Source organism: Rhopalosiphum maidis, chromosome 4 (assembly GCF_003676215.2).
Source record: "Rhopalosiphum maidis isolate BTI-1 chromosome 4, ASM367621v3, whole genome shotgun sequence".
NCBI lineage: Eukaryota > Metazoa > Arthropoda > Insecta > Hemiptera > Aphididae > Rhopalosiphum > Rhopalosiphum maidis.
Window position 1 is genome coordinate 49,088,354 of NC_040880.1, and position 19,573 is coordinate 49,107,926.

The following is a 19,573-nucleotide window of genomic DNA, read 5'->3' on the forward strand; positions in this document are numbered from 1 at the left end:
TGATCAAATCAATGAAAACATTTTTGTAGGTTTTACATTTTTCGAATATATTTTTTATTATTTAATATTTATTAGTCGATATGAAAGAAATACAATTTAAAATATTGGTACTGTACAAACGTAGGTATGTATAATTTTAACGATTGATACACTATACATTTTATAAATACCTATATTTATTAAAACTTATAAGTATTGATAATATATAATTACTTTAGATTAGTTTATAGTTTATTTTACCATTATAGTAAAGATAAACCGATAACCATTTTCACTTACAGTTGTTACTACAAACTATATATTGTGTTTAGAATATCTTACATATATATCCATACTTAACAAGACTTAATGCAATTAAATTATAAACATGTTTGAGTTACATAAATTATTTTTATACTTTTTGGTTAGAATAAACCTTATTATAAAATAATTAATAATTTTCAGAGTCTTAAGCATTTATTTATTATATCTAAAGTTGAGTTGATTTATGTGCGTCATCGCTGTATCTAAGTACTTAATAGTTATTACAAATCTTTTATTTATTTAAACCATGGGACTTTTATGATTGAGGAATGATATTTTTTCTTTATTATTTTGTAAATTGTTCTAGATATATAATTTGCATTTTTTTTTTTTTATATTACATTATATTATAGAAATTTGTTGTATTTGGTTAAATAATGTAAATGTATGATCAAACCATAATATTTTAAAAATTATTTGAGAATTTTTCTTAGAGATTTCCTAGTAATTTGTATTTAAACAACGGTAGGTACACTCGTATATATATTGCATGGATTTTTATGAATGTTTTTATAACTTTCCATATTTTAATGACATTTAGGAACCTACAATTTGTAATATCTTAATGTAGTATCTCACGGATTAACGCATGGATATTTTCAAGAACTGAATTTTATTGAACTGATTGTGGGCACTGGAAGATAATAATATTAACTTTAATCCGTTTGATTAACTAATCAAAATTATATAGACAGATACCTACGTAATAACTATTAAAGTTGAAAAAAAAACAGAAATAGGTATATAAAATTACAAATTATCATCATCCTTAATAAAAATTATAAAAATTATTATATGATTACTTATATATTTTATTATGTAATGATAATGACTTTTTTACTACAATTTATTATCTGAATGTCAAGGATTTATATTACATAATACTTATTACTTACTACAATATACTATTTATATTATATATAATATAATATATGATTGTCCTTGTATGGCTATGTGTTAATAAAAGTTTTTCTATCAATAGCCTTAAAAAAATACTAAAAATTAAAATTATAAGAAGATCAAATTTTAATTTTTCTTATAACCATATAGATTTACCTATGAGCTGTTTGAAATAATTTATTCTAAATCTAATAAATTAAAAACTATTAAATTATAGTATTAAAAATACAAATATAAAATATATTTTATAGTTCTTAATTTCTTATTATTATTTTGACATAAAATAATATATTTATATAGATTATAACTTAAAAGTAATAATATTATTAAATAGTTTATTTTTACGAATAAATCCCTAAAAATCAGAATTAATTTAATAAATATTATTACAGCATACACACAAACATATATACTTTAAAAAGTATTTTTATTATTAATCTTTTAATCATTTCTTTTGCGTAAAAATATTTTTAAAACAATTTTGTTTATAATAATATAATTTAAATTAATTATTTTCATAACTAATTATAAATTTAATTAAGTTTTAGTAAAGTTAAAGTAAATATGATAGAATATTAATTATGTTTACAGAAATTTGTTTTTATAAATTTATATGGTGGTACCTTTACCAGCTATACCTACGTACTTTTACACGATACACTAAATTTTCATAATATTTATTAAGTTGAAAATGTTTGAATATTTTAAATTAAAATTATTTAGTAAACTGGTACAAGAGTATTAAATACATTTTTTTTCTATAAATGTTCATCATTATTGTCTAATTTTAAACAATTTTTGATTATTTAATTGAATAGTTACTATACTGTACTAGAATTATTATAATGTAGGTGTATAATATATAGGTAGCTTATACTATAATTGTAGTTTTTGTCTTTTTGTTTAAAACAAAGTACCTATCTAATTATTAAAGAAAATAATACATCTGTTTTTTACTTATTTTTAATTATTAATGAAGTAAATACTTTTTGAAAAGATATAACTGAGAAGATAAGTATGTTTTGACATGTATTTATTTACATCTATTTTGTTTAAGATTAAAAATAATGATAATAATTACTATTATACAGGTAATGAAACTTCTTAGAACACAATTACACAGGTTGAATAAACAGCTCTATATGTAACTATAAAATAATAACAAGAATAATATTTTAATGACACACATCCACTAGATATCGTGATAAGATACAAGAACGAAACTTTGTTTGTTTATAGTTTATTGTTTGAGATGTAAAATAGCTTTAATATTCTTATTTCTTAGCACGAAGCTTTACAATGATTTGGGTTTATGTTAATATTGTATAATATGTGTAATATTTGTGTTTGAAAGAGAAGTTCCGCAAAAAAATGTCATATAAAATATTATTTAACAATAACCCTGTAGATTGAAAATTCGATGCAGCGATGATACCTTAGAAATGTAATTTTTGAAATATTATAGACATTTTCCTGAAAATTATCGAAAATCGAAGAAACAATATAGCTCCTTAATCACAATAGACTCAAGCATAAGAAAAACCAATTTATAAATATTTTGGGGATAGTGATTGTATCTGTTAAATATCATAGTTGGAACTTTGTTTAAGGGGATTAGAAGCGGTGACTTTCCATCTTTGTCTAACACACGTGGAACATAGCTATTATACGCCTGACAAAAATTAAGGTACTCCTAGTTGTTCGATTTAAAATATGTACAGATGTTTTAATTGGTAAACAAGTTTACTTTGCATCGGTCGAAGCACTTTTTCGATTGTTTTATTATTTAAAATAAATATTTTGACGAGAATAAATATTTTAAATTTTATGAATTTGTCGATTTTTATTATTAAATATATTAAAAATATGCTTCGACCAAACAAACGTAAACGTGCAAAGTAAACGTGTATACCAATTCAATCATCTTTACATATTTTATATCAAACAACTAGAAGTACTTTAATTTTGTCAAGCGCGTATTTTTCCTATGTTCCACGTGTGTAAGACAAAGACAGAAAATCACCGCTTCCAATCCCCTTAATATATCTTTTATTTTTTTTAAATAAAAAATTAAGTGTTCTTGATATACATTTATTATCACTAATAATTTTTTAATTAATATTTTTGATTTTAAAATTATTAACAATATAGTTAGTTGTTTAAACATAATACAAATTACATATATATATATACATTTATATATGATTACATAATGATATTTATTTTTAATTTTGTTTTTAAAAATACGGAATAATAAACAATAATTCAATTAGTAATTAAAATCGCTTAATTTAAGTATTAACAGAACAAAAGTTTAGTAAAAACCAGAAGATAGATTAGGTTTATAAAAAAAGAGGACATTTTTCGTTTGTAGTGAGGGCTATGATGTGAATGGGCAAAGTGAACTGCCGTGTTTATCATATTAAAATTAAAAGCAACTACTATCGCATTCGAAAGACAATTATGAGAAAAGTTTAGTTTATTAAAGCGATTATGCCGCTTTATATTCTTTAAAATTTAAACACTTTTTAAAAATGTTGACGAATTAGTGTTTGAATTTTTTTTAATGTACTTATAGTTGGCTATTTTTTTATATAGATAATATAAATTATACCTTTTTAATATAAGTACTAAATGTATAGTTCATTGGCTCTTTATGTTGTTTAATATAATAATTAATGAGTTAAATGTATAATGTATAAATATATAACAATAATACCGTTGTAAAATTAATATACATTTCAATATGAATAATTAAATTCATAATCTATCTTGAAAATTTATCAAAATTATAATAATGCTACTATATTTTAGTAATCTTCATTCTTCATACATATATAAATTTAAATTTTCAATCAATGTCATATAATATATTTAAGTTATGTTGCCCTTTCGACTAAAAAGTGGTTTATAATTCAACATTTTAACAAGTTTATACAAATTACTCATTTAAAGTATCTACTATCAGTACCATCACAATATTTATTATTGTTACACTAGTACAATAATAACTACTGTATATAGATAATATCAACATTTAGGAACATTTGAACAGTATCAAAAATGATTCTCTGAAGAAGATAACACATGATTAAAAACCGGAGATGTCGATGTAGATTCCAAGTGTGTGCCTCGTCATTGAATGACCATAGAATCAAGGATGTGAAATATAACGAATAAGTTAAAGAAATTATTGCATAGGAAAACAATTTTTTGAGCGAAGATGGTGTATGTCAGTTTCTATTTCAAGTACATTTTATAACTTACCTAGGTATATTAATTTTAGTAAAATTCAAGTCCTATGACTCTAGATTGATTTAATTGTTTTCAAAAACATTGCATAAATTATATGACTCAACACCGATGCATCGAATAACGATGTGAATATAGCCTAAAATTGTTCTAAATATTCTAAGAATTGTATTTTGTATATAGAAAATAACATTATTATAATAAAATAAGAATTACAATATTATTTTTGTAATGGTTGAATGATTCGGGTTCCAAAGATAATATTTTAAAATTTTCAATAGCATAACCGTTAAAAAGAATAATGTTGTTTTTTGTTTAAATTTCCAATTTCGTAAAATTTAGAGCTTAAAATGTCTGTAAAAAAAATGCGCTAATGTATTCTTAATATTTTTAAATAGCTTTAAGAGAAACTTATGAGGAACTTGAATTAAATTTTCAGGCTTTTACACTTACAAACAAACATTTTATCATGAATAAATTGAATAAAATCTAAAAACGTTTCAAATCTCTACAATAATGAATAAATATTACATAGCACAAAAAGAATTAAAATATTTCAAAAATTATATCATACCTATAGAAACGCTGATATAAATTAGTCTCTTCAGTTTTTCATTTTTGATTAAGAATAAATTAACATAATATGATTTTACCTATTATTTTAAAACCACTACAAATATATTCGTTGCTCAATTCAGAATTTATAAAATGTACAACCAATTATACCTTCAATGATTTATTTTTCGCTTGAGTAAAACACTCCAGTTTTACTAAAAAACTATTTTCTTATTAATATCACATGATATTTGATTGTATACATTTATTATTATAATTAGCTAACCAATGTTCATGATAGTATACCAAAACAGTTTAATGAATAAATTAAAAATAAGAGAGTGACTTAAAAATAAATTTAAATATGCATGGTACCTGCCTACAAATATTATTTATTTTACCTATAGCTTATACAGTAAGTTACAGTATAGGTGCTTTAATAATATGTTTGATAATATTACATATCAATTGTTCAGAATTAATTATATCGTAATATTTGCGTTTACATATAAAGTAGGTAATAATTTAATCATGAATCATGTTCTGTAGACTACAGTGATGTGTATTAATTAATGTTTGTCATGTTTTAATAAATATTATTAATAAATTCGAATAACTATAAAATGTTTACCGTGTACCCACTATATACCCTAACACTGTTAAAAAAAAAAAAAAAAAAACAATTATTTATTGAATAAAAATATTACAAATTTGGTGGTATTTTTGACACTAATTTCGATGCCAAATCGACCGATAATCCATTAGTCATCAACGCCATTATAATATTATTATTGTGTGTACGAAACGATTCGAGCTTTTTAGATTAAAATTATCGTTGGTGATATTATTGTTATCAACTCGATGAAATCGATTACATATTTTAGTATCCGATGAAACGTTTTGCTCCCGAACGGTGGTCAATATTAATATGTTTTACAATAAGTGGTGTTATTTTTTCGACACATGGGTAGTACTACATGCACCCGCGCTGTGTGTACATAGGAATCCGCATCACTATGTATAGGTATACCGTTCCCCCCCCCCCCCGGTCACCGTCACGTGGCAGCGGCCGACTTAATTAAAACTGGATTTCCGGGAAATAACAATATTATTATTATTATTATTATTATTATTATTGTTATTATTATATATATATATATATATATTGAAATGGCCTATGGCGCATTTAATCCTCCGGCGCGCACATTATAATTTAAACGAACCTCGAGTAATAATAATATCGTACATGCACGCGCGTGTATGTTTAACGTTCTCACACAATATCCTCCTAAGTACATGGCGAATGTAACGTATACGCTATACGTACACATACATATTATATAAATATATTATATGCGTATGCATCGGCGTATACATATTACATCCACTCGCCCCCTACGCTACACCCCGTGCAGCTGTTAGGGGATAAATGTGTATTAATATTTTAACACTAATATTGCAAACGGGCAACACTCGTCCAACTCGATGAATTACTTATAAAAGTCTGAATATCGTAGTAGTCGCCTCTGGATTTCTTTTTTTATTCTCTTTTTTTTTCTTTTCTTTTTTTCCTTTTCCTCTTTTTTTTTTTTTTTTTTTTTAATAAAAAATAAACAACCAAAACAAATTATGAGACCTCACCGGGACGCGCGGGGTCTGGACGGAGATCGCGATGGGCTTCTTTTCTGGGAGTTTCGCTGTTAGCGCCTCGCCCGTGTCCTATAAAAGGAAACCGAGCCGAAACAAGAGGGGGTTATTTAATAAATTAAAAGATATCTCGTTTATTATTGAAAATTCTATATCCAGCGAACGCGCACATCTATTATGTATACGCCGAACTTAAATAAATAAGGGGTCCAAGCCCCCTCCGGCCACACAGTCCCGTCGACGTCGTCGGTTGTGCGCTCACTTGAAGTTTTCTCTCTCACTCGCTTTCCCTCCCCCATCCACTCTCTCAAACTGTCTCTCACCTCCTCCCACTATAACCCCATCACCTTACTCTTACTCGATCCCTCCTCCCTGGCTATAAATATATATATATATATATATACGTGCACATTTATATATAATATGTATACATACATATAATATCATATTTTATATTGTTTATATATATATATGTGTGTGTATGTGTGTGTGTGCGTGTATAATATTATACCACTGAAACTACTATAATACTATACAGAGCAGTAACGGTGTATACAATATAATATTATTCCGGGACGACAGCAGCGGCCTGAAAGACACGTGACCACCTCGTTGTCGATATTGTTATTATTACTGCAATATTCATCGTAGTTTTGAATTTCGAAATAAAAAAAAAAAAAAAAAATTGTATACCTACTTATAAGCTTACATAAATAATAATAAATATAAACAACGTGTTTCGGTGAAGTTTTCCTTTTAATAGTTGGTATAAATTTTTCAACAATCACTATACATATAGGCTATATGTAGATATAGGTATACTTGCATAAGTTATTACAGAGCACTAACTTTAAAATAGTTTTCAATTTATTTTTAATTTTAATATATTATAGACGACAATAATTGGATAAAATCTATTTATATATTTAGTTAGCATTGTACACAGTTGCGAAATAATTGCATATACAATAATAAAAGTCAATATATTTAATATATGTAGAATGCAGATACACATTTATTGAATAAGTCAACTATTTATAACAGTATGTTATTTTCGAAGATAAAAAAAAAAAGGTTTTGACATGCATATTATACAGAGTGTCTGGCCAAGTAAGTCCTCATTGTTGGTACAAGCTCGGCGACTGAATAAATGTATACCCAGTAGGTTTTTTAATATCATTTATTCTTCTAACCATACAACTTGTCTAAACTTTAAAATAAAAATAACCCTGCAATTGAATACTTAATGAAAATCGGTACATACATTTTTAAAGTATTTGTAAATATTTTGTCTATAAATTGACAATCTCGTATTTAAAAAAATAAATAAATATTATTTAGAAAACACGAGAAACACTCTGTATATTCGGATGTTCGTATCTACAACCTATATGGCTATAATGCTTTATACATATAATATATTATGTTTGTGCGTGTGTGTGTGTAGTGTGTGTGTGTGTGTGTGTGTGTGTGTGTGTGTGTGTGTGAGTGTGTGTGCTTATAATATATACCAAACACCTTCATATTAATATATTCTAATCCGTTACTAGCGTTCCTAACACATTACCATAACAATGCTCCCTATACTATAGTCTATAATAAATTAAATATTCAAGACAATACATATTAACGTAATTATTTTTTTTTATGACTAACATGTCGGAATAATAAAGAATATAGATTGATTGTAAAATTATGTTATACACTACATAATAAAATAGGTGCATGTTATAATAATACATTTCAATTTTATATACTTTCCATTATATTAATAAAAATTATGCGTTTTCAACTAAATATATAGTATTGCATTAAAAAATTCTAGGTCTCTATCAAATAATTTTCATATTATATTATTCTAATATTTTTTTTTTCTAGTGCCACAATCGTTGTACAATTTTATTAAAATCGATGGTGGCATATCATTAATATAAAATACCGTAGTGTTGTTAAAAACAGAAAAACCCACATTTTCATGAAAAGACTTCAAATAATTCACATTTAGTAAGATTTGCACGTAGAGGTGATTTAAGCATGATGCATATAAGATGTTTTAAATAATATAAAATATACAAGGTCAAAAAATATAATTGTCTATCCATAAAAAATAAGTTATATTGCACAATTATTATTACACATATTTAAAGTATAGATGAGATAAAGGTATAAAATCACAATAATTAATTATTATTAAACGTATTTTGAGTCCTTTTTTTCATACACTGAAAACTTATTTTGGTTACATCATTGCATGTATCAAGCCATATTATAAACAATGTCAATATTATAAGAACATATTAATATGTAATATAATAACTGATATTAGTAACCGTTTTCTTTATCTCTGAACAAATTGTGTTTAATACATGTAATTTGCATAAAAAATATTTCTACGCCCAATATAATTTAAAATATTAAAATTCTTGCAGGTATTTTAAGTTTTGATAATGATAGTATACATAATATTATAAGTACCTATAACTAAATATTTTTCAGTGAAACTTGAACATATTATATAAAAGATAAATGTATTTATCTTGTAGAACATTATTATATAAAAATGGTACAATAAGTTGAACTATTGTATTTTACTCAATACAACTAAGTGCTTGTTTAATTACGATTAAACAAAATTGTATTATTACATTAATCTTAACATCACTAATAAAAAAGTACAATTTATCCCTACGGATATCAGTACATTCTATGGTTATTGGATATTATTTAGAAGAATGAGTTTTTCTTAGCTTCCATAATAATATAGGTAGGTACTTAATTATAATTAGTTTCAAAGAACGAAATAAACACCAATAAAATATTATTTAAATATAATCTTATAACCCACTACTTACATAATATAATTCCTGTATTAATTTTAAATTATAACTAATTGTACATATTAATTTAAAAAAAAAAATATTATTTTTTACACACACATACACACACATATATATATATATATATATATATTAATAAGTATGTATATATTATATTATAAAAAAAAAAAATGAAGACCTATAGTTATTTTAATTAAGACCTTGATAGACCATAAAACTTTGATATTTCCCTTGAAATTTAAATGAGTAAGAACTAAGAATATACACTAATATAACATTATGTACTATAATATAACTATACAGAATAGTATGGATGCATAATACGGCGTGGTGTATGTAATATGTGTAATTCCAAAACATAATATTTTTTTTTTTTTTTTGTATGATGTTCGATTCGCTCGATATAATAATGTACGAGTATTTGTCACTCCTATTTTATTATTTTCTTACCTAGTTAAACTCTGCTACGCGTTGAGTATTATTATTTATAAGCATTTAGAACTATACCGTAGGTAGCCTGGTAGGTATATCGATCTATTGTAAAAATTATTTCCAAACTATTTGTTCGTTATGATTTTAACAATATTTCATATATATAGTTACATACAGCATTTTCATATAAACATAATCTTTATATAGATTCAATTTAAAATATGATAATTACGCATTTTTATTTTTGTGTTATTTAATTCAAATTTTGTGTTAAATGTACAGATGAATGTTATTATTTTTTAAATTACTTTTGTACTATTATAAATTACAATCGAGCTATTCATTCTAATATTATTCTATTAAAATTATTATGAATAAACAAATTATTTAATATAGGTGAACATCGCGTAGGTTAGGTTAAATAATCAATCGCATATTATATAAAATTAAAATTATTTGAAACGAAATAATAGAAAAATGTTTATATTTTGATTAAACGTTAAACCATTAAAAATAAAGAACAGTTTCTGATTACACGCACTTAAAATAACTTAAAAAAGTATAATTAATTAAAATAATATAATATGTTGATAAGTATTAAAGTTATACGAATGTAAGCCTTGAAGAGACGTTTAAAATATAAAAACCACGTGAATCAATAATACATTAATAAATAATAATAATGGTTAAGGCTAAAGATTGATGGAATTTTTATGTAAAACAGTAAAAAATCAATTTTCTGTGTCTATTTCAATTTAGTATAGTTTTATAAATTAAATATTAAAATGTTTAATATTTTTAATTTCAATTGTTTGCTGTAGATGATCCCAAATTGTTATTTATAAATCTATTAATTTTTACGTGTTAGAAATTATACAAAATATTTTAATTTTTCCACATACATCAGTTAGTTAGAAATTAACAATATGTTTTTATGTAATTATTCTAAGCTATTTAAATGTTTTGCATCTATTTTAAATAGATGCATTTTATTGCCTACAAATAATTTACACTTCTTCCTTAGTCCTAATCCAAATTGTTTGATTTAAGTTTATATTTTTAATGGTCTATAAAAAATTGGATTAATTTTTTTCTATTCATTGGAAGTATTTTTAGCTTAAATAAATAATATAATTTTCTTTATCATTTTTTATTTCAAAGATAGAAGAATGAAAATTCTTTCATAAAAATTCACACAAGGCTTACAATTTTAATCTAGCTTTTTGATGTGATAATTAAATAGACATCTGTTTCAATAATATAAACTATTTGTCATAAAGGTATATAATTTCTTTAAAATATAAGTAATAATTTCATATTTAAAAAAATCGTTTAATTTATAAAATTTTTAATACTTAATTTTTGATTACGTATATAATGACACTATAACTATTACTATTACTATTAATGTAAATAATGAGTGTAAATACTATATAGTTATAATATGTTATATTTGTTAATACTAAATTAATGACATCATTTCTTTAAAAAGTAATATATTATTGTTTTATTTAAAATATAACTCATTACATGCTATAACTTTATACATCATTTAACCCAATTTAGAATATGAATAATTTATATTTTAATTTATGCATCATAAAAATATACTATAGACGTCTAAACCTATTTTAAATTTAAATTTTTATCTGTCTATATATTAAAAGTAATTATTATTGAAAAATATTCTGTTGAACAATGTCATAATATTGTCTACCATTATATATATATATATATATATATTATTTAATTTCACGAAGATATAATATATCAACGGTTTAAAAACCGGCAATACCTACGATATTTTTAAACTTACCAATATATTGTTTGTAATTATATAAATAATAATATATTTATTATTATATTTTATTTAAGCATGTTATTATTATGTATTATTCAGATCTACCTAAATAAAATGGAAAAGTTTATATTAAAAATGTAATAACTTTCATATATTGGCGATTATTCAATTTGTTTATAATATTTCCAATTAAATCAGCTTCAGTCCAGGGTTCTTGTATGTAATTTCTCCTCTTTTTCTCACTTTCCTACCTTTTAATTTCATTAAAATAAATTTTCAATCGTCGAATACGTGTAGAACAATTGGTAAACTGTAATTTCTACCGGTGTCAATCCAATTATAAAAAAAATAATTATCAGAATAATAATAATAATATATCTAACCCACTGTAATATGTGTATGTGAAAAAAATAATAACAAACGAGTTGGAGAGAAATGTGGGTACTTTAATATTAGGTTAGTATAGCCGTCCGTATAGGTGAGATAATTGGTTTTAATACAGATGAATGACAATAGTGACCATTTTTATAAATAAAAAAATATTGTTTTGTGGTGTAAAAATATTTGTTATAATAATTTTAATCAGATTTACATTTTCCCCCTTCTTAAACTATAATTATAATTTTTTTTGTTAATTTATATAGTAAGGATAATGATGTTTTTAAATTGATAAATTCTAAATTGTTGATAACATTGTCAAAATATATTATACTTGTCACGCTACTCAAAATTTTAAAAGGAGTGACTCCTCTAATTACTGGACTTCATAGTTTCTAAATCTATATAGTCTACACTAGTTTCTATCATTCGCCGAACTTCGAATAATAATGTTTTAAATACATACTTCTAATCTTTTAATCTTTATAACAAGTAAATAGTTTTTTTGATACGAAAATTTTTCATTAATTTCATTAATAATGAGAATAGCATTATTTTTGCTTTGTTGAAAAATTGTTTTGATTAACTGTATTTCAAATAAAATATGTTAAATATAATTTTAGGTAATAGATATTATAAAAGTATTTAATTGTATATATAATTAAGAGGCTTAAGAGTTAAGTAAAAATAAATAACACAGCATATTTTAATAATATTTCAAAAATTAATTTTGTAATGCTTAATCTTAATAATATTATAGTAAGTAATTAATCTAATAGTTAATATAAAAATATAACTAGATAATGTTTAGTGTTTACTAAAACAATATATCTTAAGTAGTAGGATTTTTATTCTGAAATACATGAACAATCATTGAATTATCTGTAAATATGTAAGTAGGACAAGACGTAGGTACTATAGTCTATAGTTTATATAATACTTAATTATAATAATAATAATAATAATAATAATAATAATAACCTCAATATTCAGAAAATGAGTAAATATAAATTACAGAGTATCTCACTCTGTTTTTCATTGATTAACAGTTCTAATTTAAAAATATTTAGTTACCTGCCTCAAAAATATCGTCCTAATTTGAGTTATTGAATTTTGTATCGGTTAGTAACAGCTTCCGATTTATTCGTTGCTATAGCTATAATACTCCTGCAGATACCGATTTTGATCTGTAATCATAATCATTGCCGCATTAATTTATTTCGGTTTCCGCCCACAGACAATTTAGCCAATTGTTACCATTCTCTTGGGATGGAGAAACTCGAACACCACGTCATAACTCATAAGCGATGTTCTGTTGGAATGATTCCTTGTGGTACTCTGCAGATAGCTTATATTGTCACTGCTTACCAGTTGTCCTCTTTTAGTGTTTTTGAATAACTCCAGATCGATTTTTCAGATACGATTGAATAATCCTTTTTAAATCCGTGTGACGTGTTATAACTCACTATATTTAGAGTAGTGAAGGAGTTTCTAATATATAAGATTACAACTATCCTCTGTATTTTTCTTGTATTACATAACACTTGTATACTACGAGTATGTAAGCTTTTTCACTAATACTTTAACACAAAGAGAAAGCAATTTGTAGGTGGTGAATGAATTTCGAAAACAAAAGTTGACGGCGAACATTGATTTAATCAATGAATGTGGTCTGACCGGATAAGACGAAAATTTGTCGCCACTCGAAATTACTATTATTTGAGACAGATTTGATATTACTATACTGTAGTTACTTCTTGATTTTTGTCACGTTATCAAGAAGACACAACGGCCAGTAACAGGTTATTGGTACAAAGCATCAAGGGTGGCTTTTTAGTTCTTTACCTGGATGGGAGGGGGCTATATTTTTTTTACATTAATATTATACAAATTATATATAATTAAATCAATGAAAATATTTGACAAAATAAAGAGTAAGATGTCTTTGGTGAGAGGGGGCATGGTCCCTATGGTGCCTCCCTAAAAGCCGTCCCTGCGAGGCATCCACAGTAATATTAGTTAAGTTCATTTTTAATGTTACAGTAATGTTATACTTCACCATGTGTACCATTCCGTTATACAGCTCGAGACTTCGTTAGGCTTAAGACTTGTTTGTATATCTAAAATGTTTAGCAAATTTTGGTATGGTATACAAATATTTTCTAAGTTACTGTTTTTGGAAACAAATAGCGGTGAAAAAAAACATTGAAATACTGAGTTTAACGTTTGTGAGTACTCGTACAATATTCAGATCCCACATGCTATGCAGTCGTGGACAAGAACTAATGAGTGATGCGATCACACTTTGAGGCTGATATAGATGGCACGCAGAAAAGCAGAAGGCGGCTGCAGATGACCGTTATGTATTTAATTCTGTATTTTACTAATGTAGCTTAATAAATTAGCTAATTCAACTTCTCAATTCAAAATAAAACTATTCTTCCACACGACCACACCATATACTGTACTCGGCTGTAGGTTTTGCTTTATGTTTTATTTGAATTCATTTTTTAAAGTAAAAATATATTTTTATCATTTTTTTGGAAATTAAATGTATGGGTGTTTGTAATAAAATTGAATAGTTTCCGATATATTTTTATAAAACTATAAAAACAATTAAATTTATGTTAACAAATTTATGAATCTATTATATTAAATTGTATAATTTAATTTTGATTAAAAAAAAATATTTAAATACAATTTAAGACTAATTTAATGTACATATTAAGATTCGAGGGTTAACAAAATATTGAATTACCTATATGGCCTATAATGTAATATTTATAGTTAAAATTGAATTATTTATATCTAATTAATTAATTGCTTTCAAAAATGTTTCTTTTGGTTTACTGACATAACTATTTAAACCGTCAACAATATTATTGATAATGATAACACTCATATTCATTGTCACACTAATGCATTTAGAGATTACATGTGAATATTTTTTAAGTCAATAATATTAACACAATTGATGCAAAATATTATTCCTCTATTGCTTTATATTTTTAAATAAAAATAAATTCTATAGGTATATAAAAATGTGTTCAATTATTATTATTGTTATAACTAATTTACTATTATTTAACCAAATTTAAATCAAACTAACAATTAAAATTTATGATAAAATGTAGGTGTATTGATTATTTTGATTTATGATTCTTCTTCGAACTTTGTATACATATTATTAAGAACAATAATTATTTATTATTAATCTGAAAATTCAAATGGAAAAACACGGTTACCTTAATGTATACATATAAAATATACTATATACAAATAATTTTTTAAATAATAATTATATGGTAAGTAACCCATGACATCGATAATATTATAGTCGTGTGATGGGTATTACTTTATTTATTTAAATAACTCATATATTATTCATTAATGGCTATATTTTTTAACAATGTATTATTTTTGGTTTGTACTTAAAACAGTTTATTGTATGTATATTGTTTCCATGAGCAACGGATTACTTATGTACTTTCATTTATGTAATATTTTTATATTATATTGTTCTAGACATGATACAACTTTAAAAATAGTTTATCTTTTTTGAGATATTCGCAGAAATTTGAAGTTTTTTTTTTAAATTTATCTTGATATAATTTTCGTTTATTGACATAAGAATTTAAAAATTTAATACAATATTTGTCATAAATTAGCTTACAGTAATTTACAAAAGTTGAAAATACTTAAAATACATGTGCACATTTTTTTATAATAATTTTACTTCCATTAAAACAAAAAATAACGGTTTTAGTTATTTCCTTGCAGTACTATATAGCAGCGCCACTTACTTGATTATTTTTAACTTTTGTGTTTTCAAAATATAATTATATTTATTTAAAAGTTATTAGTTCAATGACTCAATTATTGTATTTAATTATATAACCAAATAAACAAAAATGTTTGACACTGATGCATAATATTGTATATAACATTATATTTACATTCATTAATAATTGTCTTCATATACTTTATTTTGCTCTAGTTCGGTCTACATTGGAATATATATGGTTCAGTTATTTGGAATCCTTATCTGGTCAAAGATTATTAATGATTAGAACGTGTACAAAATAGATTCCTTTCTTATGCCTCGAATATACTAAAAATTGATCATTCGCTCTACGATTACTCGCTTATTTGGTCACACTTAAAATTAAAATGTACCTCTACTATGTTCTACTATCATCTCGTTGTTTTAATGCCGAATTCAAGTTAATTTCTTCTGTTCTTAACAGCTACATTTATGTAATAAATATCATTCTATTGAACATGTAATTTTGTATCCCTTTTTACCGTGCCAGAAATCATACTTTTTTTCTATATTCCTTCTTATTCAACTTCTTATGATTATAATAATCTTCTATGTCATAGCTTCGTTTCATTAATAATAATGAGCCTTCATATCTGTCTTAACCTTAAAAATTTAATTTAATGTTATTGTAATAATAGTATTATCGTATATAATTGCACTTTGACGGTTATTTGTTATTATCTAAGTCTAATTCTATTAAATATTATGTAATTATGTTATTTACTTTTAAAAATGCCACTTAGCGTTAATTAATTAAATAAAATATGTAATACATTACATTATTGGCTTTGGGCTAGCTTATCCTAACCTGCAATTTGCTATTGAGATCATATTAATTCAATTACCCATTTCTCCTTGATGCTAGAATGAAAAGTTCAAGTTCTGTCGTATAATTAAAACATTTTATATTTTCATTCTCATTTTTACAGACTGAGGACTATTATTTATATAAAAATAAGATTTACATGTAAGTTTTGTACACAAACATGTTTAAATATTATTATTTAAAAACTTTTTAAAAGCATATTTATAAATATAAATAGTATGATATAATTTTTTTTTTTATTTCTTTCAATAAACATTTCATCAACTTTCATTACAAATTAATAAATTTTAATTTTAAAAGTTTAAAATATCACTGTTGCAGTGTCATTTTAAATTGTTAAAACTTAAATACAAAATTAATTTCAGCTGTATAGAAATATATACTTCGGTGATATCCACAGATAAAATACCGAAAAACCATCCCTGCAGTTAAACAACATAAATGATTCTCAATTATTTATCTCGAAAAACAATTATTACCGACGCCATTCGGACTTATAGCCGAGGAACCGCTGACGCATTCAATTAATTGTTGCGGAATATATATAATTTTATTTTAAACGTAATCTGGAGGTAGTCGTAAGAGAATCTAAATTTTTCATGTACTATCTTATAACTAGCTAAATTAGATATTTTTTTTTAAAACACGAACATTTTTGAGCATTCTTTCCAAAAATAAAAAATGTTTAATAAAAAATTAAAAAATAATAATATTAACACTAAAACATAATATTATACACTCTATGCTTTGCTCAGAATCTATAATACTAGTCATATGAAGTGTCCACGCAATTACATAGCGTTACAAAATACAATAATTTGTTATTTTAATCACGTGTATAGGTTACCTATAGTATTTAAGAGCTTGTGCAAAATTATATTCTATGATATCTTACATTTAATAGTTTTACAATTTAATAAGCTTTAGCAATTTAATATTATAAAATATAATGTGTATATTTAATTGTTTTTTCATTTTTTTTATTATAGCCTTGATGGCTTGACTTCTTTGGCCACCATTGACTCAATATGAATTACTTTCATTATCGGCGACGATACGCCAATGCATTTGCATTAGATATACAGATATACATAGTGTTATGTAAATATTATTTAAAATACGAATTACAATAAATAAGTGTATATATGTGTTTTGAAATTAACATTGCAATTTTAAATTAGGCATATTAAATTTTAATAATTTAATTTTCATTAAGCTTTTTTTTAGTTACTTTAGTGTATAAAACAATTGTATTTAGTGTGGTATTATTTTTGATTTGAGAGTGTGTACTAATAACCAAACAAAGGGATTGATGGAAATGTACATTGAATAATCAATAATGCAATCAATATTATCAATGATTGGAGAGGGTAATATAATACAGGACCGTTGTGTTATTCGTTTGTAGCATACATTATTTTGTTGCCACATATACTTGCTTTTATTAAAAAAAAAAAAATAAATAAATAATTTTATGGAATTTATTATATATCGTTCTTATGATTTTAATAAATGAAAAATATATTATTCTTTAAAATAATACTGACCAGCATCATATTTTAATATTGTGATTCTATGTAAGTATATTTATGTTCATGTGTGTTTATAATTAATTTAAATTGTATACAATGGCAGCATGAACTTTTTTGCTAGTGAGACAAGAAAATTTCAGTTGCACTGCTCACGTGATTTATTCATTCATTATCATGAGTAACGATGGGGGGGAGTGGGCACGTAAAATAACACGATTTTATGGTAAATGTATTCGACTAAAAATTCTTATAACACTTGAATAAAATTAATCTATATACAATGAGTATATATAAAAGAAAAAGTTCTGACTCGCTGACTCACTGACTAATTCATAATTAACGTACAGCGAAAACTATGATATAGTTAGAGACTTGAAATGGTAACTTCATACCACTATGCAGTGCTTAAAAAGGGATTTTTCCAAAATTTGTATTATAAAAAAGAACACACACTTATTATATGTAAGCTTACAAAAACCGGATTTTTTTACATATATGATTCAGTTTTCATTGGATACAAAAAGAAAATAATTATTGTATGATTGAATATCATTTTATACTTGTATTTTAAGTTTGATAAATACCTACGTAGGTACGTGGTTTCCAATTTTTTTTCTCAATTCAAACATTTTAATTTTTTTTTTTTGATAAATATTTAGCATATTGTACCTAATTAACATGTCAGACGTAGTATTAAAAATTAGGTGGAGCCGGGCTGTGTATAAGTGTCTCCAGTCCCCCACAAAAGTAAAAAATAATGCGATATTCAAACTTTTTTAAAACCATCCAAATACCGCATTAAAAATCTGTGTAGCTTACATTTAATAGAGTTTAAGACGAGCTTAATTCGCGGACATTATTTAATTTGTCACGAACAACGCCATGGAAGATCAGCTAGTTAGTTATAAAAAAGTAATTATCTATAAAAATGATTGTGAGTTTGTTAGTACTCGCCAATCACCAGAACTTATCACATTGACACCAAATTTTATTCATTTAACTATTTTTTTTATTCATGATTATGTAAAAATGAAAATAAAAAATAGAGGGATTGTTACTAAAGTTACGTTATAGAAGTCATAAATATACCATTTAAAAAGTAAAATAGTCATAATTTGTATGTTTCGACATATTTAGAGAGAGAAAACGTTTTCTGTTTTCGCGTTAGAAAATAATAATAATAAAATAGTTATTTGGTATAAAATCAAATACGAAAAACTAGGAAAGTTGCTCTGCTTAAGTATGTGTCATCGTTGATCGTCGAGTAGATCACCGTAGCGTATGTGT